Here is a 26,384-nt window from a genome sequence, read left to right as displayed (position 1 = left end):
ACAGGTATCACATCTCTTAATGTACTCAAAGGAATGTTGGAAGATGGATGGCCACCAATATCCAACTCTTAAAGCTTTTTGTGCCGTTAACCACCCAGCAAAGTGCCCTCCACAAGCGGAGTCATGGCACTCTTCCAAAATGAAGGGAACCTTGTCAGGCATCACACATCGACGATAGATATCATCAACACCCTTGATATAATGTGCCTGTGATCAAGGAAAATTTTAATGCCTACTTTTTAATTTTGCTCTTCTCCGATTTTGATAAAGTAGCTCCAGTCTCTCCCATAGAAAGATAATGCGTTATAACAATATACCAAGAGGGAATAGACGCCGTATCAATCTTGAACAAAGTCTCCATGTGACTTCTTTCAGCCAAGACCTCTTTTGGCTCTCCGAAATCCACAAGACACTCTACATGCCCTGAAGCTTCGACGGCTTGCTCTTAATCTCATAATCAAATTCGTGTAAAGTGATTAATCACTTTGCTAAACGATCAAGTGACTGTAACTTATTCAATAACAATCGAAGCCCTTCTGCCTTCGTATAAAAAACGACCCTCTCATAAAGAATCTAGTACCTAAACTTTTTAGTCGCAAATACCATCGCAAGGCACAACTTCTCCATATAGGTGTAGTTAATTTTTGATATGCCTAACTTCTGACTAGTAAAAGCGATTGGATGATACTACTTTTTCTCCCAAATTTGGGCGAAACAGCAGCTAATACTATACATGGTTGCTGCTGAAAATATATAGAACATTTTGCCCCTTTTTGGTGGTTTTAAAACAAGTGTTTTGGCAAGCTCCTGCTTCACATAATCAAAAGACACTTTGCAAGTATCACTCCAGTAAACTGACAATTAAAGGACAACAGGTTTGTCAGCGACAACGTTCTTTCTACCAAGGCATTGATAAACCTCCAATAATACCCTACTGATGACAGAAAGCTATGCACTTCCTTTGGAGTATGTGGTGGACTCATGGCAACTATGACCTTGATCTTTTCAGGATTAGTCGCAATCCCTACGAAACTAACCACATGGCCTAACAAGAGCCCCTAAGGGACTCTGAAGACGCACTTCCATGGGTTAAGAGCTATGCAAAATTGTATGCAATGCTCAAAACACTTCCGCAAAATGATCAACTGCCTATCCCTTATGATGGTTGCCCCCAGATCATCAATGAATACTTTCAGCTCCTCTAGGGAGATGTCACCAAAGGTCTTATCGGCTATTCTTTGCCACGAACCAGGTGCATTATACAACCCAAATGCCATCACATGGTACACAAAGGTATCGAAGACTTTAATAAATGTTATTTTTAGCTTGTCTTGCTCAGCAATCGCCATTTGGTTATACCCTGCAAAGTAGTCCATGAACGAATAGATTTCCCTACTTGCTACTTGATCCAAAATTTGGTCGATAAACGGCAACGGATAGTATTTATTCAGCTCTCTAAAGTCTACACAAAGAAGGATTTGATTATTCTTCTTCTTCCTGATCACAACTGGTGAGCACCATTCAGTATGTTGAATAAGGAAGATCAAACATGCTTTACACAAATTTTATAGTTTCTCGTACAACTCATCCCTTAATTCAAAAGGCATACACCTTACTTTCTAACGTACAGGGCGGGTACCTTCCTTTATAGGAATAGTATGCACAGCTAGACTAGGAGGAATACCCCGAAGTTCATCATAGCTCCAAGCAAAAATGTCGCGAAACTCTCGAATTAAGGACACATAATCCTCTCTTTCTTCGGAATTGACCATGGACCCTAATTTAATTGGCCGCAAATCATTTAGGATACCAAGATCCAACTCAATAACGTCCGCATCTCTTATTCCATCATGAGGCTCTATCGGCTCATTCAAGGTTATCTGATAAATATCCTCTATAGTTGACCCTTCCTTAGATCCATCGCTCGATGATGTCTCACTACTAGATGGATCATCTACTATTTCTAGTTTAGTGGAGGATAGGGGAGCTCTCTCACTTTGAGGAGACTCAGGGTAAGCATCCACTATTACACAATGGGCACCTCGACCTAGAATCACTCGACCAACGGGTATATTGAATAGTCTGTCCGTAGAATCCATGGCCTGCCTAGCAAAACTCGATAGCTAGGACATCCTACAAACCTTATCACCCTAAAGTCTAGATAGCATTCCACGCTCGCAATTGTAACGTGGACCTTAGTAATGCAACCTTCTAGTTGTCTTAGACTATCATTAGCCATCCTAAGAAGTGTGGAGCCATCTTTTTGGATCTCTAGACCTAACCTCTCCATCAAGTCTAAACTTATGATATTGACGGAGGATCCAGTGTCCACGATAGCATGCTCCACTAATATTCCATCCATATATGCTGGAACCCTAGGGCAATGCTTTTCAGCATGATCGAACCAATCTTCCCCCACTCTAGCTATGCCCAAAGGTTCTACTATATATCTATACACAGGATTTTCTTGAATTTCTTGCGTAATCTTGGAGAAAGTTTAATCAATTTCAGGAGATTCACGTCTGGTTTGACTTCGCAAAGGGAAATTTCTAGATCAAAGTCATGATAATTAGCCAAAATTCTCTTCTCGTGCCAAACCATTCTCTTCTTTGGTCTTTCCATCGGCTTTGATACCTCTTTTTTAGCCTTTACCTTATTTCTTGACAATCCTTTATCCTCCTCGGGATCCACTTTACTGCCACCAACAGGTCTTAATGGTCCACCTTCCATATCACGATTTAGGACTCACTTTTCCCTAGCATCTTGCTTAGGGCTTCCCTTGATAGGTTTTACAATTCCTGTGTCATCCTCTTTAATCTTTTGACCTCTTGTTACGGCTCGTAAATTAGAAGTTTCAGCATCATTGACACGTACAGCCTCAATAAGGCTGACTCCATTGCCATGAGGTAACTCCTCTACAACAACCTTTCCTCTTTGCAGTATTTGCCTTGGTCCATCGTCTTGTAGGAGATTATTCCCTTGTGCGTGATGGTTAACTGGACCTTGTTGTTTACTCCCTTGTTGGAGAGAACTAATCTTACTCCAATAGGTAGTAGCTAAGTGGCTAGACTTCCCGCAAATATCACATTTGACATTCGGGCAATTCCTAGGGAAATGTTGGCCCCCACACCACTTACAGCTAAATCTTGAGGGGGCACCCTCTTCAGGGCGTCAGCTCCCTATCAAATTCTGTTGCTTCTTAAGAAAATTGACATCCACAGCTATTTGTCGATAGTGTTCAGAGATCATATCAGTGTAGTGCTTCATCATGTCCTTAACTTTACCAAGGACATTAGGAGCACTCAACTCATAGCCGCGATCGTCAGTCTGTCACCCCATGGGCCTAACTACTTGATTAGAAATTGGCTGCTGACCAATTGGGACAACATTAGGATTCATTGTTTGGTTTTCACCACTATTTAACGAGGCCACTTGACTAGCCATGGGCATAGTCATGCTAGGAGGAGCTGGTAACATAGGAAAATTCGACATAATACTCCCTCTGCCACTCGTATTTAACATGGGGTCCCCTTGAATCCCATTGGTCAAGGAAAAATTATTACCATTTCAATTTATCCTTGCTGCATAAGCCGCTTGCAAGCACAACTCTACTCCTTCTGCTTGGGTAATGACAGTGTCAATGTCAGCCAAAGCAGCACTACTCAGTTGCACCTGGATATTAAAATCCAAGCCATGTAGGAAATATTGCAACTATGCAGCCGCGCTGGAATGGTAATATAAGCGTTAAGTTTGCGAAGAACTTGCTTTAGTTTCTTGGCATATGCCTGGACATTCTCATTGGGCTCTTGGCATGTTACATTCAGAAGACACAACCAATATTGTCCACCCTTAGGCGCAAACTCTATACGAAAAGCCGTAAAGAATTGGGCACTGCTAGTCATGGTTCCAGCTTTTAGACCATGATACCAAACTCCCGTTCTTCGTTTTAATGTCATGTTGAAGAACATCATTAGGTGTCCCTCGTCTTGGATCCGATAGTTGAACATGAGCATTTGAAACTCCTTAATGTGGAGTTCTCCATCTTCTTCTGCTAACCCATGGAAAATGGGCAATGGCTCTCCTAATGCCGGTAAATCTGGTGTACTTGCTGGAATTGCGATAGGTTGTGCCATGGCTACAATTGGATTGACAACAGGAGTTTGTGTAGGAAACACTACACCCCCACTTGTTGTGGGTTGATTAACTGGAAATAGGGAAGTACCAAGACTTCCCCTTGCACTCGAAGAGCTACTCGTAATACCTAGCTTACTAGAACCACTGCCACTTATGCGTAACAGGCTGCTCCTTTGAGAAGAATAGCATCTTAAAATCTCCAATCAACATCTAGCCCTTTCAGCACATTCTGCTTTTTGTATTTCGGCTTGACAGTCCTTGTCAGAGGACATAAACCAACTATTTGGTCCCTAAAAACCCTAGATTCGAGAACCACCACTTGTTGGCGGCTCCCGGAAAACACACCACTGATGGGACCTAAAATGGGCTAGCACTTGCTATGGCACTAGCCAGACCTCATGCATATGAAAAACAATCCCACCACACAGCCTCGCGGGCCAAGAGCATCTAAAACTCACTTTTGACTAAATGCTTACGACGATTTTGCGTTTGTATCCAATATGTAGTCCAACGTTCACCTTTCCTTCTTCTTAGAGGGAGGTCCCACAACATATAGGCATAATGCCTCGTAATACACACATAGGGAAGCACCTCTTGACTGACTACCACGGCTCCACTACGACTCTCCTACACCTCGGGGATTGGCCCCAAGATGCGTCGCTAACACATATAACATTCGTACAAACTCCACTCTTTCATAATTCAACGTTCCAGGAGATTTTGATTTGCCTCACAAAACTTTCCCCAACAAAAACACCCGTCTAAACCTACAACTTGGGTTTCCTGTCCTCTCAGCATTGGTCAAAGTTTATCAAACAAGTGCAACGCATTTCAGGAGATACCACGTGATATGCTTGATGTAAGGTGTATGATGATTATGCACAACCATTTTATGATTAAAAAACCAGCCATGTGAGGTGTGGAAAACAGCCCTTTCATGAATTTTAACTAAGTGTTACGTGCTGTGCTGCTTTAGGGACTAGCACTGGAACTTCTGTGCTATTAGTCGCCTATATTTAATTATAGAACGATCCCTAAATGCTACGCACAAAGAGAAAAATTAGAATTTGTATCTTTTCAGCAATTAGATCGTTGCACGAACTTTATCCCCCCCTCACCGTTTAGGTGTTGCTGTGATGCATAGGTGTAAATGGTTGTTTTGTATCATTTTTGTATGTAAAAAACAATAAACACGTACTATAACACAAAGAACAAGGCCAAACTGAGGCTTAACCTCATGCTTTAACCTTGCCAAACATTCATGCACATAAATCTTATTTTTTCATATTTTTTGAGCGCAAAAATCCCAATTTTCTTCATTTTTTGCTATTTTTTCCCATTTATTATTCATAAAAAATAGGTATTTTCTGATTTATTTGTGTTGGATTATCATTTTGACTGAAATTTAACATTTTCTCTGAGTTTATCCCATTTCTACTCCTTTTTCCCAACTCAAAATTGAAAAAAACCACTAATTTCCATCTACATCCGTGACCTTTTTTCAACAGGCACAGTTGTAGCACTCTCATTTTTCAGGGCAATCTTAGCTTCTGACCTCTTCTTTCTCCACCTATGACTCCTCCTCCCTTTCGAGGCTGTATCAAGGTTGTTAGGTCCTGGTAGTAATATGCTGGCCTGCTTCGTTGGGTCACGGGTCCCGCAATGGGATAGGTATAGCCTCCCCATCGAGGTTCTCGACACCAAACAGACCCAATGGGACAGATGGTACATTGGTTGAACTTGAAGAAGGTTTCCGCTTTGGCAAATCAACGAAGAGATGGGTGATTTTGCACTCAACGCACCTTAGGTCAGCTTTGTCTCTGTTCTATTGCTCCCTCTTAGGGCAACGTGATGAGACATGCCCTGGGTGACCACAAGTCCAAGAGATGATTGGATCCTGCATCTGCCCTCCTAGACCTCTACCTCGTCCTCTCTCTAACGCCATCATCGATACTGGTCGACAATCCATAAGGACTGTGTTGCCCTCATTGTTGTGAGAGACGTAAGGGTATAAGTAACTCTCTTCCTCATTTGGATCTTCCACGTAGTGGACTGGAGCGTCACTCGGTGGATCACGTAGGGACCAGGCGGTCTAGGTATGTCTGTAGGGTTTAGAGTTTATGTCCACCCTAGGGACAGCCGGCTTAATGTCATTAGGCGCAGGAAGGGCCAATGGGACTCCCCTTTCGAAGAGTGGTTGTGGCCTATTCGCTAGGTAAGGCTGGCCGTATGGTTGCGAGTACGGAAGTCTTCTCGGCAATCTGCAATGCACGATGTTGTGACCGAACTTGTTGCAGTTAGCGTAAGGTCTTGATCGAGGGTTTTGACACTCGGCTGGCAAATGGTTTCCGCCATAGTACACACATTGGATGTGTGGGCGCATTGGTCGTCTCAACATGTCTTGCAGCTTGGCTATCTCCATCTTGACATTAGCCAAGTCTTGGTTCGTCTTAGTGGCTTTCCCCTTATCCTGGGATGATGGGGCTGGTCGTTTACTAGAGGCTAATGCTCTCTCTGAACTTCGCTAGTTGGTTTCTTCCGAGTTGGAGCTCCTGGAGCTCCACTCTTTCAGCTGATCATCAACTCTAATGGCTTCCTCAAAAACCCTAGCTAGCGTGTCTTATTGCAAGTTGCTCGAGTTACGTGCCAAAGCCTTATACAGTTCCCCATTTCGAATTTCGCTAATGAATACAGTTGAAACTACTCTTTCAGTCAGTCATTTGCCCGTAGGGATTCTCTTGAAGAAACTCCTCATGTGGGTTACGTAATTGCAAATGTCCTCCTCTTTCTGCTTGACATTCATAAGTCGTACTAGCAGATTCTCAGAGTATCCAGGCTCGAAAAATTTCTTGATGAAGAGATTCTTGAGGGCATTGAAATTTGCTCACTCTGCGGCATCTAAGCTTGTATACAAAGTCCTACCCTTGTCACCTAAGTAGAGCCCAAATGCTTGAGAGTGCTGAGTCGGATCACTGAGGCCATTGGCTTCGTAGACTTGCTCAAACTGCTCTACGAAGCTGTATGGATCGTCGTGGGGTTGGTACTTGTCGAGCTACTTTGCGACTATTGCGATTTTAGACTGGCTCTTAGAGCCTTGGGTTGCTCCTAATCCTATGCGAGTAGTGATGTTGCCAATACTACGGCACTTTGCTCTGCTGCGGTGTTGTCTAGCAGTCGCTTCATGAGAAGCTCACTCAGCATTAAGTCTCTTTCTAGGACTCTCTCGTGATCCATTCAGTTTCTACCGGCTAAGTTCAACACCCTCTGCACCTCACGCAACTCCGTGCTTTGCCTTTGGCTCCTGGCTGCTGCTGGTCTTTATTGTATTCGACTATGCTTTGCAATGCTTTGTGGGCTAGCTTTCTCTCTTCTTCTAAGTTTGTGATGATAGTATCTGCTATCTGACCATGGTACTCATACCGGGTATGCGCATCGTAGCTACAGACCAGCTCTATTGAATAGCCTCTTTGAAGATGCCTAAGTCGAGTTTCTCGTTAGACGTGCGGTCTGAGCTTTCTTTTGCCATAGTCGAGTTCTCGTGCTCCACCAAGCTATTGATCAGGTTGAGTAGGTTTGTCAAATCCACTTTGTTGGCGCTGCTTGCTTGGTCCTACTTTGCATGTTGATGGCTTGTCTTTGCCTGTGGATTCTCTTCTATTGGTGGGTTCCTTGAGTGGTTTATTTGAGTGAGTTCCTTGACTTATTAAATACAGTCCTCAACTTATTTCCACTCAGTGCGTGTGTTCTTTCTAGTGTACTTGTTCTCAATTAGGCTTTCAGTTTTCCTTAAGTGCACTTTAAGTGCAGAAATTCAAGGTGAGCTCCGTTTTGGGCCTGATAGGCTTTGTCGATCAATTCTCTGGCCGTCTTGATGGGGTTTAGGGATTTTCTGTTACATTGCCTTGCTTGTTTTTGGGTCCAATCAGGGTTTTATGGCTCACCAAGTTTCCTCTAGGTCTCTACGTCTCTAGGTCTCGCGACAGCCCCCTCAAGTTGCTAAGCGGCTTTGCCTTACGATTTTGTCTATTCCGCGCGCTAGAATCAAGGTCAGAGCATTAGGAGGGCTTGCGGTAGTTTGTGCTACTGAGCTCTAGCCTAGGCCAGGTCAAATTTTCGAAAAGTTGAGACAAATTCACACTCGGCCCAACTGGTCCGAATTGCAGGGGTCAAGTGGGTGACTCAGACGGGCTGAATCACATTGGTTCGAGGACCAAACTTTTTGCGGGCCGAGGGCCGAGTGCCATCACTCGGACGGACCGAGTCTTGGGATGAGGGCCAAACTAGTAAATGGGGCCGAATGGACTTTGGATTGAGTGCCGTCACTCGGACGGTCCGAGTAGAGTATGGGCTGAGGGCCGATTAGGGTTTCCGGGTCGCACCGGCCGAATGGCAGGGGACTCGGGCCGAGTCTGGGACTCGGCCCAAAAAAGACCGCTCAGATGGGCCGAACATGGCACGACAAGTGCCGCGCGACGACGATTTTGATCAAATCTTACGATTTAGGCAATCACTCCAAGCACAAACTTCCAGATCCTAACTAAGGTACCAAGGGAAGTGATTGGTATACCTGAGGTGAGCGGTAGGCTCTTTGATGACGAGATCGAATCGATTGAATCGAATCTTTGTGGGGGCTCTCTCTCTCTCTCACTGCAATGGTTGCAAATGAGTTCTCCCTTGGCCTCTTGGCTCTTAAATCCCCTCCCAAGTAAGGTTTTGATGCTCCCAATCACTTACTTGCCGACATTAAGCATCCAAGGAAGGTTCTTGCCATTTTTTGCATAATTTATGCCTTGTTTTGCCCTGTTTTGCAACAATAAACCCTACCCTTTCCTAATTCAATTTCCTAATCCTATCCTACGCTAAATGCAACAAGAATCAAAAGCAACAAACTGAAATGATTTCTCCATGTTTTCCAATCATCAAACAAACAAACAAACCCAAAACACTTGTTTCGAAGATCAAAACACCTAGACTTCCTATCTATCTCAAGCTTCGTTTAGGGGATGAATCCCTTACTTTGATGCTTGATATGAGGTGCACAAGCACTCAAGCTTGAATCCGTTGGTCCCGGCAACGGAACCAAAATGTGGGAGCTCACGCTCAACCACCAAGACCCACGGACTGCTTATTGTTTCAAGCATTCCAAGCCAAGCACTAATGGCTATCTCTCACCTAGCTGATGCGCTGTCGATCCTACGAGTGTAGTGAGATTACCTTGATACGGATATGAGTTGCCTTATCTCTCGCACACACCGGTAGCTCCACGATCCTAGATGCTAGCTCAAGCATGCTCAAGCCTCCTCCATCTCCAAGCTCCATGCACCATAGCCACGCACACAAGAGAAGAGAAGAGAAGAAAATAAGAGAGGAGGAGATGGTGAAGAGTGTCACCCTCTTGATCCCTCACTCCCACATACTCGCTCTCTCACACTCTCACACTCCCTCTCTCAAGAGCACACACAAGCAAGGAGAAGACAAGAAGAGAAAGAGAGCTCTTGTTAGCCACACACCAAAGAATGAGCTTCCATTCACTTTTTGAACTTTATATACAAAACCCTAAATTCCCATGGGCACCCATCCCTTTCTTTTACATGACCGGCCATTGTGGAAAGGTCCTTTCTCTATTTCCCTCTTCTAGCCTTATGCCTCTAGCCTACACCCATCTAATACTTTACAATTGGCCCAGGAGGGAGCCTGCTCTTTTACACGAGCTTTTGGAGTTTTTTGAGGTGCCTTTTATTTAAAATTACGCTTTTGGTCCCAGCTTAGCTTTAGAGGCCGCCTGCATGTCTTTGCTCTTTTTCCATCCTCTTCTCGCTTTTTCATTCATTCTTCTGCCTTCTTGACTTGGGGTTAATAAGAAATATTAAGATAAATAGTTAGCAACCAGGACATGAATCAACACAAGGTCACCTGCAACCAAAGACTAGAGTAGACCACTGCAACATAGTAGAGATGACCTGAGTTTGAATTACCACCAATAGTGTTCATAGCCAATAGTGTTTTCATTGGAAGTGTCAACCTAGAAAATGCATCTAGGAGACTTTAGCAAACAATTATCACATTCAGATATCGTTCACTCTAGCAAGATCAAACAATAGAAAACACAAACTAGGGATGGCAAAACATACATTAACAGAACCAATTATATGCGATGCTACCAAATCTCTTTTTGGAACTGAAGCGAAAATCTCCTTCAAGATTATCTTTTGATTGCACAGTTACTTTGAGTATGGTTGAGCAGTGGGCAAACTGCATTTTTAATTGATCATCATCCACAACAACATGCTTCTCAAAGTCCACCAGAAGCATAATTCCTGGATTAAGCCGTCCTCTCTTACTGACATCCTCAGGGGGGGATATCAACCACGCCTGCTTCACTTGCCATAACCACATGACCATTGTGTGTCTCATAGTATCTTCCTGGACGAAGACCATTTCGATCCAAAGTTGCACCAAGATACAAAACATCTGTAACTATACCATGCAAAAGAATATTAGAGGCATCTCAAAACCTTCAACATAGCATACAACTAGATAAACTCAGTTGTTCCATACAAGCTATAAGAGCTGGCCCATCCCACGGCTCCATCAATGCAAAGAAGTACTCATACAAAGCCTTCCGATAAGGCTCCATATTTGGGTCATTTTTCCATGCCTCCAAAATCAACATCATTATGGCTTCAGGGAGGCTTCGACCACTGCACACCAACAATTCCAGTACACCATCAAATGCACCTACAACATTCATCATCAGAGATCAGTCTGCACATACAAAACTATTTCCAACAAACAATATTCCACCACTGCTCTACATCTAAACAAAGTCCATAAGTAAGACTTCCAAGTTCAAATTCATGGAAACCCGAATCTGATGAGCTTGTGTCAACTATTGGTAAAAGTTTCTACATTTCATCTGGTGAAAGATTCAACGCCTTGCATTTTAGAAGTCCCTCTCGAGCTTGCATCCTATTTATCAAGGAAAAAAAAAGGTTAAGTATTTATCATGGAAACAAAAAGGTGAAGCTAGACCCTTGAATATATAGTATTGACAGTAGAAACTATTATATCACAACAAATTGGGACTATTCTTTTCCTTCGTAATCCCCTGAGAGCATGCATCACACCAAAAGAATTAGATGCAAGTCCTAACCAACCCTTTTAACAACCCAAAAAACACATCAGTATGTATCATCCTTTCATGTGTCCCATCAAGCATGATAAGAGAATAAGCTGAAAGATTTCCATCAACAAGTATCTCTCTCAAGAGCATACCAGCTACCATGTACTTTATTACTGTCTCTAATACTGTATTTGGATATCCATGCCAAATACTTATCTTGACATCTCTAGGGCCTTATTGTAAAGATCATTATGAGGTTCTTGGATACACAAGAACCCAAGTTATTGTGACAGCCTATCTCAATAAATCTAATAAATCTCAACAATGACAATTATGCTGGCAATACCTCATCTAAAGCTTGCTAAAAGCATTTGGAGGCCTTTTTGAACAATTCATTGGCATTCTTAGACTCTATTAAGAGAAAAATATTAGAATTTGTTAAGAGAAATCCATGTACTTTATTACTATCTCAAGAGCATGCCATCTATCTCAAGTACCTCTCTCAAGATCATACCGGCTATCAAGTACTTTATTACCTCTCAGGTCCAGATAAACCATAATACAGTATTCAAATATCCATGCCAAATACCTTTCCTCACATCTCTAGAGCCTTCTTACAAAGATCATTACGAGGTTCTTGGATACACAAGAAACCAAGTTACTCTGATAGCCTATCTCAATAAAGCTAATAAATCTTAGCAATGACAATTGCTCAAGCACCACAGTGTGTTAAGAGAAACCCATGGGAAGTATGGGCATTGCCCAAGCACCTAATACCAAGCACACTTTAGCTATAAAACTAAAATATAAGAATCTCCATTGTACTACCTTCCACCATGTTGATAGATTCATGGCCTTGCTGAAATTGTACCAACTCTAGAAGGGCCCCTCCCCATCTCAAAAATGTGTATCTGAAAACCTGTTTGATTCAAGGTGCTGCAAAAGAAACAAAACAAAGGACTCCATCATTTCTATTTCTATGAGCCACTGACATTGACAACAATATCCCATCTATTTCTCTGAGCCATTGACATTGACAACATACACATGTACAAGTCAACTATTGTACTTACCTATCAATGTTCCTAATAACACAAGAATGAGTCCAAAAAACTGCCAAAACAAGACAAGAATATAAAACATGGCCAGATATTCTTGTAAAACCTTGCTGCAATACATGACAAAGAATAGAGTTAGAGCCCATTTTCTTGCTTGCATTCAAAACCTTACGATAAAGCACACTAGAACATACATGAAGTACTAATTTAAACCCACTTTCTCCACCTTGGTGCAAAACCTTGCTGTAATAACTCTGGAGGTATAATACATGATGCTTTATTTGCAGCATGCTAAGATATAGTAATCATGTGAGAGCATGCACTGTCACGTCAAGTCTAAATCCCATCTCAAAAATCCCATCTGAAATGCAGTTTAGAATTCTGCTACACTGCATTTATTCTATGAGCCACTGACATTGACAACATACACATGTACAAGCGACTGGAGAAATTACCTAACAATGTTCTTGATATTAAAATTATGGGAGGTAACCTGCATTTAACAGCAAAAGAAAGCTAGCATGGAAAATGGGTCTTCCGTTAAGTAATGCAAGAATGAGTCTAAAATCTGCCAAAACAACACAAGAATATACAACATGGCCAGATATTTCTAGAAAACCTTGCCGCAACACATGACAAAGAATAGAGTTAGAACCCATTTTCTTGCTTGCGTTCAAAAGCTTACGATAATGCACACTAAAACATACATGAAGTACTAATTTATATCCCCTTTCTCCACCTTGGTGCCAAAATTTGCTATAATAACCCCAGAGGTATAGTACTTGATGCTTTATTTGCCGCATGCGAAGATATAGTAATCGTGTGAGATTTGCACTATCACATCAAGTCTAAATCCCATCTAAAAAATGTGTATCCGAAAACTTGTTTGATTCAAGGTCCTATAAAAGTGATAAAACAAAGAACTCCATCATGCTAACTCTATTCCAAGCAAAACCACAAAGTTGTGCTTCTTGTATGAGAAAAAATAAGAAATAAAGCATAATAAAAGATTAATAAAAGTACAAAGAAGAAAAACCTACCAAATGTTTTTAATGCCCCTTCACAAAGTCATTGAAAGCATTCCAATCATTCTCATCTAGTTTGTACTTGTTTGTATTGCAATCATACGTCAGATTTGACAAGGCAATGATACTATCAATGTCTATCATAGCAAGATCCGTAAGGTCATACGTAAAGCATCATGAGCCATTTGTCTTTTGGTACCATCCAAGTTGGACTTCCACTCCTGAAGGCCTATATGAAAGGTTGAACCCTCTCCTATAATCCACATAACCCCCTCTGACCTTTCTCCTCATTTTTTGCACTCTTCCAAGATACCATACATCGTGTGTCCTTTTCTTACTTTGCAAAGAGCTTAGTTTGCATTTTCTTGTGCTCTTCCTTGTTGTGTCCTCTTGAAAGTATACAGCACAATCTGATCCTATCCCAAATAGATTCTCATTTGACATAGCAAAAGGCTTCTCTTCCTTGTTATAGTATTCTCATTGGCAAACCCTAGTAAGTCTATCTTTTGAGAGTATGGGATTTCCATTGAGGTGACTCACTAATGTAGACTTGAAGAAAGATTTACCCTCAGTAGAAACAATTGGGTTCACAGCTTCTTGTTCATCTAGTAGAGAATCCATTACATGTCTAATCTCACTTAAGCATGCATCATTGTCACTATCCTCACTATTTATTGACTCCTGACTAGCTGGTTGATCTCCTTCTTCTAAGTCAAATTCTTGTGCGTATGAATCTATAAAGCTAATTGACCAAGGCTTAAGCCACCATTTCATTTCATTCTTTCCTTTGGTTTTACATGTAATCGTTCACACATTTCATGAGCACTTTTCAGCCCCTTCTTCAAAGCATCAATAATTTTATCATCACTTGATACACAACATAGTCTCCTAGATTAGCTTCCGACATGTTTTCTTTGAGATTCAACTCCCTCCAAACATGCTCTTGCTTCTTGTGTGCTCTTGAAAATAAAGGACCATTTTCGTTACACTACAACTAGGCAATCCTATTCAAACTCCCAGCAGTATGCAGCATATCCATCATGTCATACGAGCATTCTTGACCCACCATGCTCCCGATCTTGCTAAATAAGATTTCAATTGCATTTGAGCCTGTAAGATGTAAAGGGCATTTGAGACTCGGAAAGAAGTCTCTGAAATACTTGATTAACAAGACAACAAAATGGCATGAGAGCTGCACATCCAAAAATGCCTCCTTGCTTATGAAGCTTACACTCAGCGTATAAGTGGTATGATGCATAATCCACAACCTCCAAATCTAAAAAAAGAAAGAGACTTTTCCTGCAAGATAGAATCAATCCACTAAGATCAAGTGTGGAGACAAAAAGATATCAATGTAGTCTCTAGCAATTTCAAGATACGCTTGCGTTCCAAACATACCCCGCTCTATTTTGCATACTCCATTATTTCCTAGTTCTCCCAAACACAATTGCATTTGCCTACTACATATTCTTTGAGCTCCTACGCCCAATTTTGATGATCACCTCGCCTTATGTCTCCCTCTCTTAGCATATGCTCAGAGAAAGCATCATACATGATGAGAACATGATTTAGGGTGATCCAAACATCACCAATAGCCAACTCACACTTAGGATTGTTAAGAACATTGACTAACTTTTTCCCATTGTGTACAAAGTCCTGAACATGAAGCCCGCAAACTTCATTTTTTGAATGTTTTGCTGAGAGTGGCCAGCCATCCCACTTGAGTCTAAATCTACGACCAAACTTGTCTACATAATCTAAAAGCATCAACTTTTGTCGGCGACTATCACTGTCGGATGCATGTCCAATGATTGGGCCAATTGTGGGCCCTAGCTTCTCATCCCACAAACTTAAAATGATTGCGTATTGCTTGTGAACAAAGCTTGCATCAAACCAATTGCAAGTACAATGAAGAACTAGGACCAAGTGAGGGAGAGCATCATGGAAAGGGTTTGCAAGGAAAACTCTTGCATGCCCACCAATAACACAATTTTTGAGGGTCCATTAAGGTTGGAACTTAGGAAATCATGTAGCCTTGGGCCCCCCACATCCTCACAACTTCAAATATCACCTTTGTGCTTTCACTATATCTTCGTCCCACACTTGACCTAATCATGTTTGTGGAAACATCTTGTAGAAAGTCCTACAAGGCAGCTTTACCACCAAACTTGCCCAACCTATGGGCTTCAATTATGTTGTTGCAGAACCTTTTTACATCCTTACGATTAAGAGACTCTATGTTGGCTTCTCTTAAAGTTCGGACTCTCACAGAAAGAATGGAAACTTGATATTTTTTCCACCATAGCTGCATGCTAAGTTCTCTTGCTTTTTAGTAGAAATAGATGCCATTCTAAGCTCATTCTTTGTGAGATAATCTAGTCTTCTTCTGCACCCAGTCCCCCTATATCCTCTTTTGGTCTTAACCTTCTCATCTCTATACAACCTCTCTCTAAAGTCAGCCAACTTAACTATCCCTTTGCAGTGGTGGCATGTGAATCCTTCAAATGGGCGTCCATCCTGTGAAATGCGTAGGCAGTTAATTGATGAAAGCATCCATTCACATGAAAGTTTGTGCATCCTTCTTGTAAGGTTACCTTGGTGTGTGGCTCAACAAACCAATTATTTCCATCACATTGATCATCTAAGAGGGGCTTTATCTTAATATACTTGTTGTTTACCTTAACTTCATGGCTCCAGAGACCCCAACAAAGCAAGTTCAAATTTACTAGCCAATTGCTAGTCTCAATATCATGACTAGAAGAGGGGTGAAAGCACTCATGCTTGTATCTCCTGTTTTCATTGAGACTAAGAAGTTTGTGAGAGATCTTTGCTTTGGATTGTGCTCTATATCTTTTCAAGGACACCCTTGCAAGCCTGTGAGTATTGCCTTTGAACCTTCCTTACTCTTCATGAGTGACTTTATGTGAGAATTTGACTTTGTGTGCCCGTTGAGGATTCGGTAGAGATTTGACCTTGAGGGACATAATCGCAGCCATGAATCATCAATCTTGCATCTCACCTTCACGTGATTTTTGTCTTTAAAATTGTGTACGTAGCTTCAATCAATTCAAAATCCCAATCTACAATAATTTTAACATGAAAGGGTTGAGTAAGAATCAATTCAAAAAGACAACAAAACTTTTGAACATAAAAAGAGATAGGAGACGAAAGAAAGGTATAGTATCTTCATTTGATGCCATATAAGAATGAAACTTCTCTATTGCTTCTTCTATTTGTGTCTTGTCATCCTTTGCGAGCTGAGGTACTCCTTTGGGCATATTTTCTTTTCTCAATCCTCGAGCAACCATATACTTGAGCTCATGCTTCTTACTCTCCAAGACATGGAACCTCATGAAGATAGAGAAGCAATTGTAAGCTGTTATCTTTCCTTCTATCGAGCATTTATCATAAAGCTCATTACATTCATGACACCAGATTCACGCACGAGGAGCCCCATCAAAGTCTTTGGAATGCAGCTCAAACCTATCATCCCTCAATATTTCCATTTCTTTGAGCTTTAATCTAACTCTCTCACATTCTCGTTGCCAAACTTCAAGAATATCTGGACTCAATAGTTTACTACTCAGCTTTGTATTCATATTTGGTTCAGCCTCACAATCTACATCATCAACCAATTGAGAGCAATGTCTTTTATTTGGAGGGGGAGGGAGAGATTCCTCTACATTGCATAAGCTTCGTTTGATGCAAACTAGGAGCTGATCATTGATTGTCCATTGTCCCTCTTGTCGCTTGGTCAATGCATACCCTTCTTCATTAAGAAACCCAAAAGGCTCCAAGAGAAGCTCATTCCCTTCAATCTATTCTCGAACATGAGAGAATGTGGGTAGGCCTATGTCTTTTCTGACTCTAACAAGGCCTATTTCCTCCTTGCTCTCACCATCGACCACTTGAATCCTAAAAAAGGATGCCATGGTGCCAAGACTCCTATGCAAAAAAAACCGCAAAATAAACTCGTACAATCTACTTGCATAGAAACAAAATATCCATAAATATGTGAGAGACACAGAGAGAGAGAGAGAGAGAGAGAGAGAGAGAGAGAGAGAGAGAGAGAGAGAGAGAGAGAGAGAGAGAGAGAGAGAGAGAGAGAGAGAGAGAGAGAGAGAGAGAGAGAGAGAGAGAGTTACCAGATTCTTTTGTTAGTCGATTCTTGGACTAGTGAATGCTATTGAAGCAATTGGAAAAAGCACAAATACCAAACATATTTGATTTCCTCTTCCATTTTGTAGCTCCATTGCCATGATCGCCATGGATTCTCCTCATAGTCCTAGTTGCATGTAACACAATTGTACCAAGCTCATATATTACATTGTCATATATTGCCATGCCAAAGATATTTCTATAGTTGTAGTTTCAAATCCTTGTTGATGATTAGCGCATTGAAGCTAAACATAAAATAAACAAGAGAATATTGTTGTTAATAAGAAAATTCAACTTGGATGAGTTGTTATGCATACCGGTATGTCTACATTGTCATGAAAGATTTTTCTACCTAACTAGGCCATTCATTACTTTTAGGTAGGTACCAATTTCCACGCACATTGACAAGTCCCAACTGATAATAGATGTGTCTCAATGTCAAACTGAGTACCATGCTAGTTTGTTGACTGTAGGGGTATAACATGGGAGATGTGGTGGTGTTCTACATTGTCATTAGCTATTGTAGACCATGTACCATTTGGCTTTGTCAAAAGCATTGGAGAGTTTTCTCTGGTTGTAGACCCACCAACAATAGCACAATGAAGGGAAATTCTTCCATCACTTCCACACTTTTGATAGATGTTACCTCCCATAGAAGCATACAAATGGAGGACATAATTCATAGACCATTTGCAGGGCATCTTCCAAACATATCCATAATATTTAAGTCAGCTCCAAATCTGAATAACAGTTTGAAACTCTCTATTGCATTCAATGACCCACCAACAAAGGGTTGTCCAATAGACACTCACTCTCATGGGAGCAACTTGAGGGAGTGTTGAAGTGTGTCCTTCTCTAGAATGGACCCAAACTCTATACTCTATGCTAGTTATGAAGTTGAGGTAGAAACAATGGCTAAAGTAGATGCTAAACATAGCAAATGATGTAGAGGATAAACAGAGCAGTCTAGAGATGACTGGATACAAAGAGATGACAGCTCAATAACAACAAGAGTGGGCTCAGAACTGAAATGCAATATCCTAAAGGACTAGATGAGGAAACATAGTACTAACACACTCTTGGCAATAGTATCCAAAGGCTATAAAGTAGGTGCATCATATGCTATTGATGAAAATAATTTTTCATTAACCCCTGTCCATAGATTTCAGCATGTATGTCTTCACCTTTATCAAGTACTCCTATTTTGCAATGGAAGAAAGACCTACTGCATTGGAAGAAAAAAAAAACAATATGATCAATGACTGATATTACTTCACCATGGTAGGATCATACCAATCATTGTTAGAGAGCGCATAGTCTTCTTGATTGTTACCATCATACGCAAAGCCCACCTGTGCATTTGTACCTTTACCAAGTTGGATAGCATGTGTGAAACCTGTTGCCTACAACTACAACAAGTATAATCTCTCTCTTAATTGAAGCACTGATCCTTACCAAAAAAACCATGTTATACTTAATACAATAAAACAAACATGTAAATGGAGGCTTCTCACCTATTTGACACAAAAGGTGATACATCCTTCACCTCTAGTTCCTGCTCAACATCCTCCAAAACTTGTTCATCATTGATTGAAAAAACAAACATACATCATAAATATAAATATAAATGTAGAACAAACCCTGACCTTATCAAATTTTGAAAACATAAATGTACTTGCAATAAAGGACACACCTATATCATTGTTATTATTAAGATGTAAGAGATTATAGACATCCATACCGTTTGTGTTTAATGAAATCAAAATTCACTAGTTCCTCTAGCTCTTCCTCCTTCTCTGTTTTTTCTCTTGGGACATGATATCTCCCATTCTCACAAATGAAATCAAGGAGAGCTCTACCATCAAATTTGTCACATAGCAAACAAAGTTGCTATATATATATATCAAGTCCTATCTTTATCAATAGTTCTCATGAATAAAATGTACAAGATAGATGATCAAACCTATCGATAAGGTTGTTTTGTTTACCATTCCATGGAATCCTATGAAAAGAAGACACAATGTTCAACCTCATCATTTTTTCAATCCACCAAAATACAAACAAAAATGCAACATAATACTTTCTACCAAACTGTACTGTCCATTGAAATGATAGGAACAAAACTGAAATTTGGCTAGATGCAATAGGTCCCTCAAGGTTGAACCAAACAATGCATGTGTTATCCATACCTTGCAAATTCAGCAACCATTGGATTTTTGAAACTCCACTCTAGTGCGACATTAGAACCTTAAAAGTACCACAAAGCCACATTTGTGTAAGACATTAATTTTTAACCATCTTCAAGAACCCCTTAGGGGGGACCTCATTGGGTCTTCCACACTTTTGATTGATGTTATGTCTAAATAGAAGCATACAAATTGAGGACATAGTTCATAGAACATCTACATGGTATCTTCCATACATGTCCAAGGCATTTAAGTCAGCTCCAAATCTGAGTAATAGTTTTGATACTCTCTGCTACATTCAATGACCCACTAACAAAGGGCTATTCAATAGCCACTCACTCTCATGGGAGAAAGCTCAGGGAGCATCGAAGAGTGTCATCCCCCAAATAATTTTCCCTTGAAACATATCTATAGATTTTGGCATGTATATCTTTGCCTATATCGAGTACTCCTATGTTGCCATAAGAAATCAAAATGCAAATAAATCTCCCTTTACCTAGGCAGAGATACACCTCTCACATGTACAAAAATATCTCAAAGCTTCACCACCTAAGTTCATCACATAAACAAAGAAATTATAAGCCTTTTATTTTTGTATCATTCTTACACCAATTACCAGGTATATTTGCTCAATTTTTTTCTTATATGGCACTTTCTTCAGTAAGGAAATATCAGTAATGATAATAGGAGAAGAAATACCTATTCATAGGTTGAAGCTCTCGAACATCTACAGACTATCTTTGCTAGATTACTATCCCAATAATTTCCACGAGTACATGAACAAGACATGCCTAATCAAGGGGGAGATGACGAGCTACATTCACATGTATGCAAAGGTAGAGACTTACCCAATGAAGGTGGCTTCTCGGCTAGCCTAGTCGGGTTGCCTGACTACCTGATATCCTTTAATGGCCTATTCTATGCCAGCATGACCTGCACCCCATTAATTGAATCTGCCCCATAATGAATTCATCTATTTTTGCTAAGCTTTGAAAAGTATTAAGCCCCCTTTTCTAATGCTTCCCTTCAACTCAAGCTTACAAGACTTCTTCATAGTCGAGCATCATCATTGAAATCGGCCACACCAGTTGTCGCCAGGCGAAGTAGATAATGTCCATGTCTTGATAGTTTCCCACCATGGCGCTGAGGATTAAGAAAGAAGAGTCATGAATTTCTTTCTGCCGCGCGATGGTGTGCAGACATAAGGGAGGGGTCAATTCCCTTTCCAACTATCTAAGGGTAGGTTCACACAAGACAAACTGATGGATTGTGTGATACCTTTGTCCATTCTCCTTTTCTATTTACACATAGACCAATCAAGGTCAATTTTTGTTTTTTGGCATCATGTTTGAACAAATGATTGTAGGCCTATTTGATTGGCAACTTAGATGCTTTAATATGTATTGAGGGCTCACAACTTGTTTTCACACTCACAATGTCTATCCATTTGTTAGCTAGCATCAAAGTGGAAAATGTGTCTAATGTCCATTCACTTTATTCAATGTCAATCATCTTTTGCCATGTTTGATACACACCCATGCATGGAATCCATGCCTCTTGGACATGAACCCTCCATAGACTGCGAGTCATGGACATGCATTATGCTTGTGAGTCAATTCACACTAGTCAAATGCTTGTGAGTATTACCTTAGCATTAAGGTTCTCTTCATGCTTCTTAGACATCCATCTAGGCATTCATATTATAGCACATCCTTCAACACCTTTAGCATGAATGTTCGATTTGGGTCAACTTTCAAGGCCTTGATCTCTAGGTGGATGGGGAGTCGGGTGTGCTCATTGAAGCGTTGGGAAGAACCCTTTAAGTCTCATCAGCTATTGTATCTAATGGATCTGTTCTCAAAGTTGAGAAGAGGGATTGTGAGGAGTTCAGGGTTTGTGATACCCACATGCCCAAGTTGCAATAGGAACTTTTGAAAATTTATTAATAAAAACCCCTTTTGTAGGTTAACTTTTAGGCCTTAATTTTCACCCTTTTATATTTGTAAATATGTAGATTCTAGGGATATTAAATACCCTTATTTTGAACTCACGTGCTAGAGGTACATATTGTTGACCGACCCCCCGAGGGTCATTAGGACTACCTTCTAAAATAGTTCTTAAAATGCTCGATAATGTCCTGATAGGAGGCGAGAACAACTGCTTAGACCTCCCTCAAACACACCTAATCTAAGCTTGGGACTTTATGACTTGATTGCCAGCCCCCAACAAAAGAAAAAATCTCCTAGAAGTACATAAACACATATAGCATAGAAAGAAAGTACTTGTGTAAAGGAAAAGTATCACCTAGACTTGGCCACAAGAAGCTTGTGCAAAGAGAGGCTCCCTTAGATTTGTTGAATTTGTATAGCAAAACACTAAAACAAAACCATTAACCACACCCGCACTAGACAGACACATGGCCTCCTTGACCTAATGAAATATAAAACTTCACTGGTAGAATAAATACCCCTCTTGGCCTAACAAAATAATTCATGAAATGACTATTCAATAGTGTATTTCTCAAAACAAACCCTCGGTCCCGACATAACTCTACTGAAGCATAAGACTGGTGAGGGCATGTCACGTGCCTACCTAACAGTTCCCTAGTAGCACATTTTAGTGGTCCATCAGGAAACTATCCTAGATGGCTTCGCTCGGCACTCATGAGAATGCACAGGGTCTATTGTCTAGGTTTCCAAGAGTCCACCCCATAACGGAAGGTACCGACCATCCCCACAAGGATCAACCTGCAAGCTTGGGGTCCTAATTTGACAACTAAGGTCTTGATGCATCAGCTAACTACATTGGAAGTGTCCCACAAGGGCTTCTTATCCGATTGGAGCGATCGTAGTTGCCCTTGGTTCATGGAGTGCAATGCTTTTTTCTAGCAACTAGTTAGGATTCAGGGAACCTTAATGGAGTTCTGGCACAGCCGCTGTACCTTTCCACTAAGCTAATTATTGATTAAGGTTTTAAGGCCCAACCCTAGGTAAGTTAATGCTCGACTCTACCTAATTTCTCCTTATTAACGTTTCATTCAATCTCTTGAAAGAAGCTTCTAGCTTACCGGGACCACCCATCCGTAGGATCGATCCATCGGGGATCTTGCCCACCCACTTTCCATAAATGGTTTTCTTTAGTTTTCTAATTACCTATCATCTTAAGTTATGACATATAAAAGCAGCTTCGTTAATTAACCCATTATCATAGCTTCCTTTGCGTAATTTTATGACACAACACAAAGACAGAGAAAAATAATATTTTGGCAAAATATATTTATTTATTATTTTGCAAAATTTATTTACAATGCTCAATTCCCCTTCCACCTATGTAGAAGATAAAACCTCAGTTCATTGGAAAATCCCTTCTGTCTGTGCAGAAGAAAGCAAACCCTCCAAGATTTCTGTCCCTTCACTAGTATTGGGGACTCTAGGATCCCATCTTGATTCATGTGAGGGTCAGGCACTTCCTAGGAGCAATCAAGAGATTTAGGGCCAGAGCCCCCTAGCACTCTTGCCTCCTCCTGCCTAATGGATTCCTCACCGAGCGAACTCTCACCATTGGGGCCGGTCCAAAGCTCCTTGTGGTGGTACAACACAATCCCCCTTGGAGTAGAGTTCCACGTCTAGCCATGGGGGGGGCATAGTGCGATCTTTCCTCTTATTATCTTGATTATATATTTACAATTAGATCTAACTGCTACAAGCACAATTAATCATTCTTGTGCAACCATCAATACATGCACAAATTTAAAAAAAAAGAAACGATAGCAAGTGTTTTTAGCATAGAAAGAAGCCCCACCCAATTCTAGGGTTTCTCTTTTAAGGTCCCACCTTATTCTTAGGGTTTCTCTTCCTACTTGCAACTCTTTTTTCCAGATCCACAAGTTATTTCACGAATTTGAAATCTATTTTATCCTTATGAAAACTTGGTATTTTTGCTCTAAAAGATAATATGGGCATTTATACCTATGGCAGGCAATTCACGTAGCACTACTCTACCCTAATCTACACTTAGCAAGATTTCAAATGCTTTTCCAAGTCTGTTTAGACATTAGAATTTGTATCGACAAACTCTTATCAATGTCCAAGAAGTCTTACAGACTTTCGATATTTATTTAGTTTATTGATATTGATAGTTTCAGGGTTGTTGAGTATTTCATAGTTATTTTTGCTTCAATATCCTTGATATTTTAGGTAAGGTTTTCTTGTTGATTCATATGTAGGTCGACTCATGATATTGACGCTCTTGCTAATATAACCATTAATATTAACATTGTGTGTGTTTTCAACAAAAAAATTATTTTTATTTTATTCTACTTGTATTCTATGGTTTAATCGACAATGTCTGATCGAACTTGCAATATTATCTAGGAAGACCAAATTTTATTTAGCTATATCATAAATGCAATGCTAATTGTTTTTCTAAAAACTTTACTCTAAGTAATGTAAAAATCATAAGCGTAATTTTTCTTTCATCTTTCAAACATTGAATTATATTACTATGTGTCTAATTTATGCGTGCCTAGTATATATTTTTCTATACAATTTTCTGTTGATTTAATGCATTGCTTATTTCATGATATTATCTAAATGATTTTCTATAAATTATTATGAGACTCATACGTGTCTGTTTATTATTAGTAAAATGAAATAGAGATAGTCACTTTTAGAAAAAAATTATAAAATATTTTCTTCCCTAACATCATCTACCTTTTTTTAGTTATTATAATCACACGCATTATTAATGAAATAACAATAAAAATATCACGAAATAAACCATAGTTATGATATTTTCTTCATGATAGGCATATAATCCTTTTTCAAGTGAAAGAGTCTTTTTACTAAATAGTTTATTATTATATTACTTAGGCCATTTTTTAAAGCGGTAGTTTATATGCATTTTCTTTAAAATGAGTTTATAATCATTTAAAGCCAAATATAATGATAAGTTGATAAAATATTATTTTTTTCCAAATTGACGAGATGTTACCTCTATCAAGTTTGTAGTAATGGGGGTTTCGCCAATTCCTACTACGTCATTTTCTCCATCGACCGTGTTTCTTGCTTCTTTTGCTTCAAATGGGATTCTTGAATTTTTGCGACCTCGTGAAGCCATGGATGTCAGGCAAAATTAACGTGGTAGCTCAAGGAGAGTTGGTGGTCGTCAAGAAAAATTTTGCTAGCATTTTGCTTAGCGATATGGCTGTATAGAAGAAAGGCGTAACAGGGGGTAGAGAAAATGGAAATGAGGTAGAAGAGGGGTATTTTCCTTCTTCAAGGCTCAAGCTAGAATGGAAAAGAGATGTATAGAAAATTTTCCATGATCAGGAGGTTTTCCTTCTTGCCTTCTTTGTGAAGGAGAGGGGTTGTATTTATAGCCATAAGGGGGATGCATGAAGTCACTCATTCTTTTGGCTACTTGTCAAGTGCTAAGTAAGCTTGATAAAAAATACTTTTTGATTGCCTACCTGTTGGATGGTGGCATGGGGATGATTTTTAAATACTTTCTCTCCCTCTAGGCATAAAAAAATCATGATTTTTTGCCTAATTTTTCAAAAACTTCTTTTTTTCATCAAAATGACTTCATCTGGTAGTTTTTGGCCAAGTTACCTCATGACCTATCTAGTTTATAAAGTCATGCCACACTCTTTGATACTTAACTTACTCAATATCATGCTTGTTGTTGCGCGTTCTTTGTCTACTGATTAAGGCTTTTGCGATCTATCTTGCGTTGCAAAATCAATGCGATCTTTGATGCATTAAATGGAATCGGGAATGCTAAATCAAATATAATGCGAGAAATATTATGATGAAGCCATCGTAATATTATTTATGAGACGTATTTGCTTTTTTATTGGCTGGGTTCATTGAAGAATCTTCTCATGTCGAATTGTAGAATTTATTTAATGCAAGATTTGATATTACATGCGGTCACTTATGTGATAACTCAATGAGTAATGTTTGAAACATTTCAAGTCCGAATTTGTTTTATGGAGTGTTAGGGTGAAAATATTACATCCTCTCCTCCTTAGAGGAATCGAGATGTCCTCATCTCGAAAAGAACTGGGGAAACTGTTTTTCTAGAGCTGTCTCTTCTATCCAAGTAGCATCCTCCTCAAGATAGTCTTTCCACTACATAAGATACTCTCTAATGGTTATGTTTCTAAGAGGTTTCTCTTTTACATCTAGGATCTTATTAGGCAAGGGCTCCTTGACTAGGCATTACAATTTGCTGGTCATCAATAATATGATCTTGATTTGCCACATAAGATTTCAGAAGACTAACATGAAATACACTGTGGACTTTCACATGATCAAGAAGTTGCAGTTTATATGCATTAGCTCCTAGGCATTTGAGAACCTTGTATGGTCCACAATACCTTGGACTCAACTTTTTGAGCTTTCCCAATGACAGAGAACTCTTCTTTGGGCATATACGGATGAAAACCATATCTCCCTCTTGGAAGATGCACTCTTGCTGTCCTAGATCAGCATAAGCTTTCTGGCGATGTTTGGCAGCTTGGATGTCGTCTAATAGTTTTGACTTGATCATCCATGTCTTTTAGCATTTTCTTAGAAGCCTCAACCTTTAGGGTTGGATCAGAGAAATTCAATGGTGTTAAACAATCTTGTCCATATAATGCTTGAAATGGAGTCATTTGAATACTCTGGTGATATGATGCATTGTAGGAAAATTC

The sequence above is a fragment of the Lygodium microphyllum genome, chromosome 17 (assembly GCF_053477565.2).
Source record: "Lygodium microphyllum isolate KBCC chromosome 17, Lygodium_microphyllum_v1.1.10, whole genome shotgun sequence".
NCBI classification, from domain to species: domain Eukaryota; kingdom Viridiplantae; phylum Streptophyta; class Polypodiopsida; order Schizaeales; family Lygodiaceae; genus Lygodium; species Lygodium microphyllum.
Note: the sequence above shows the minus strand (reverse complement) of the source record.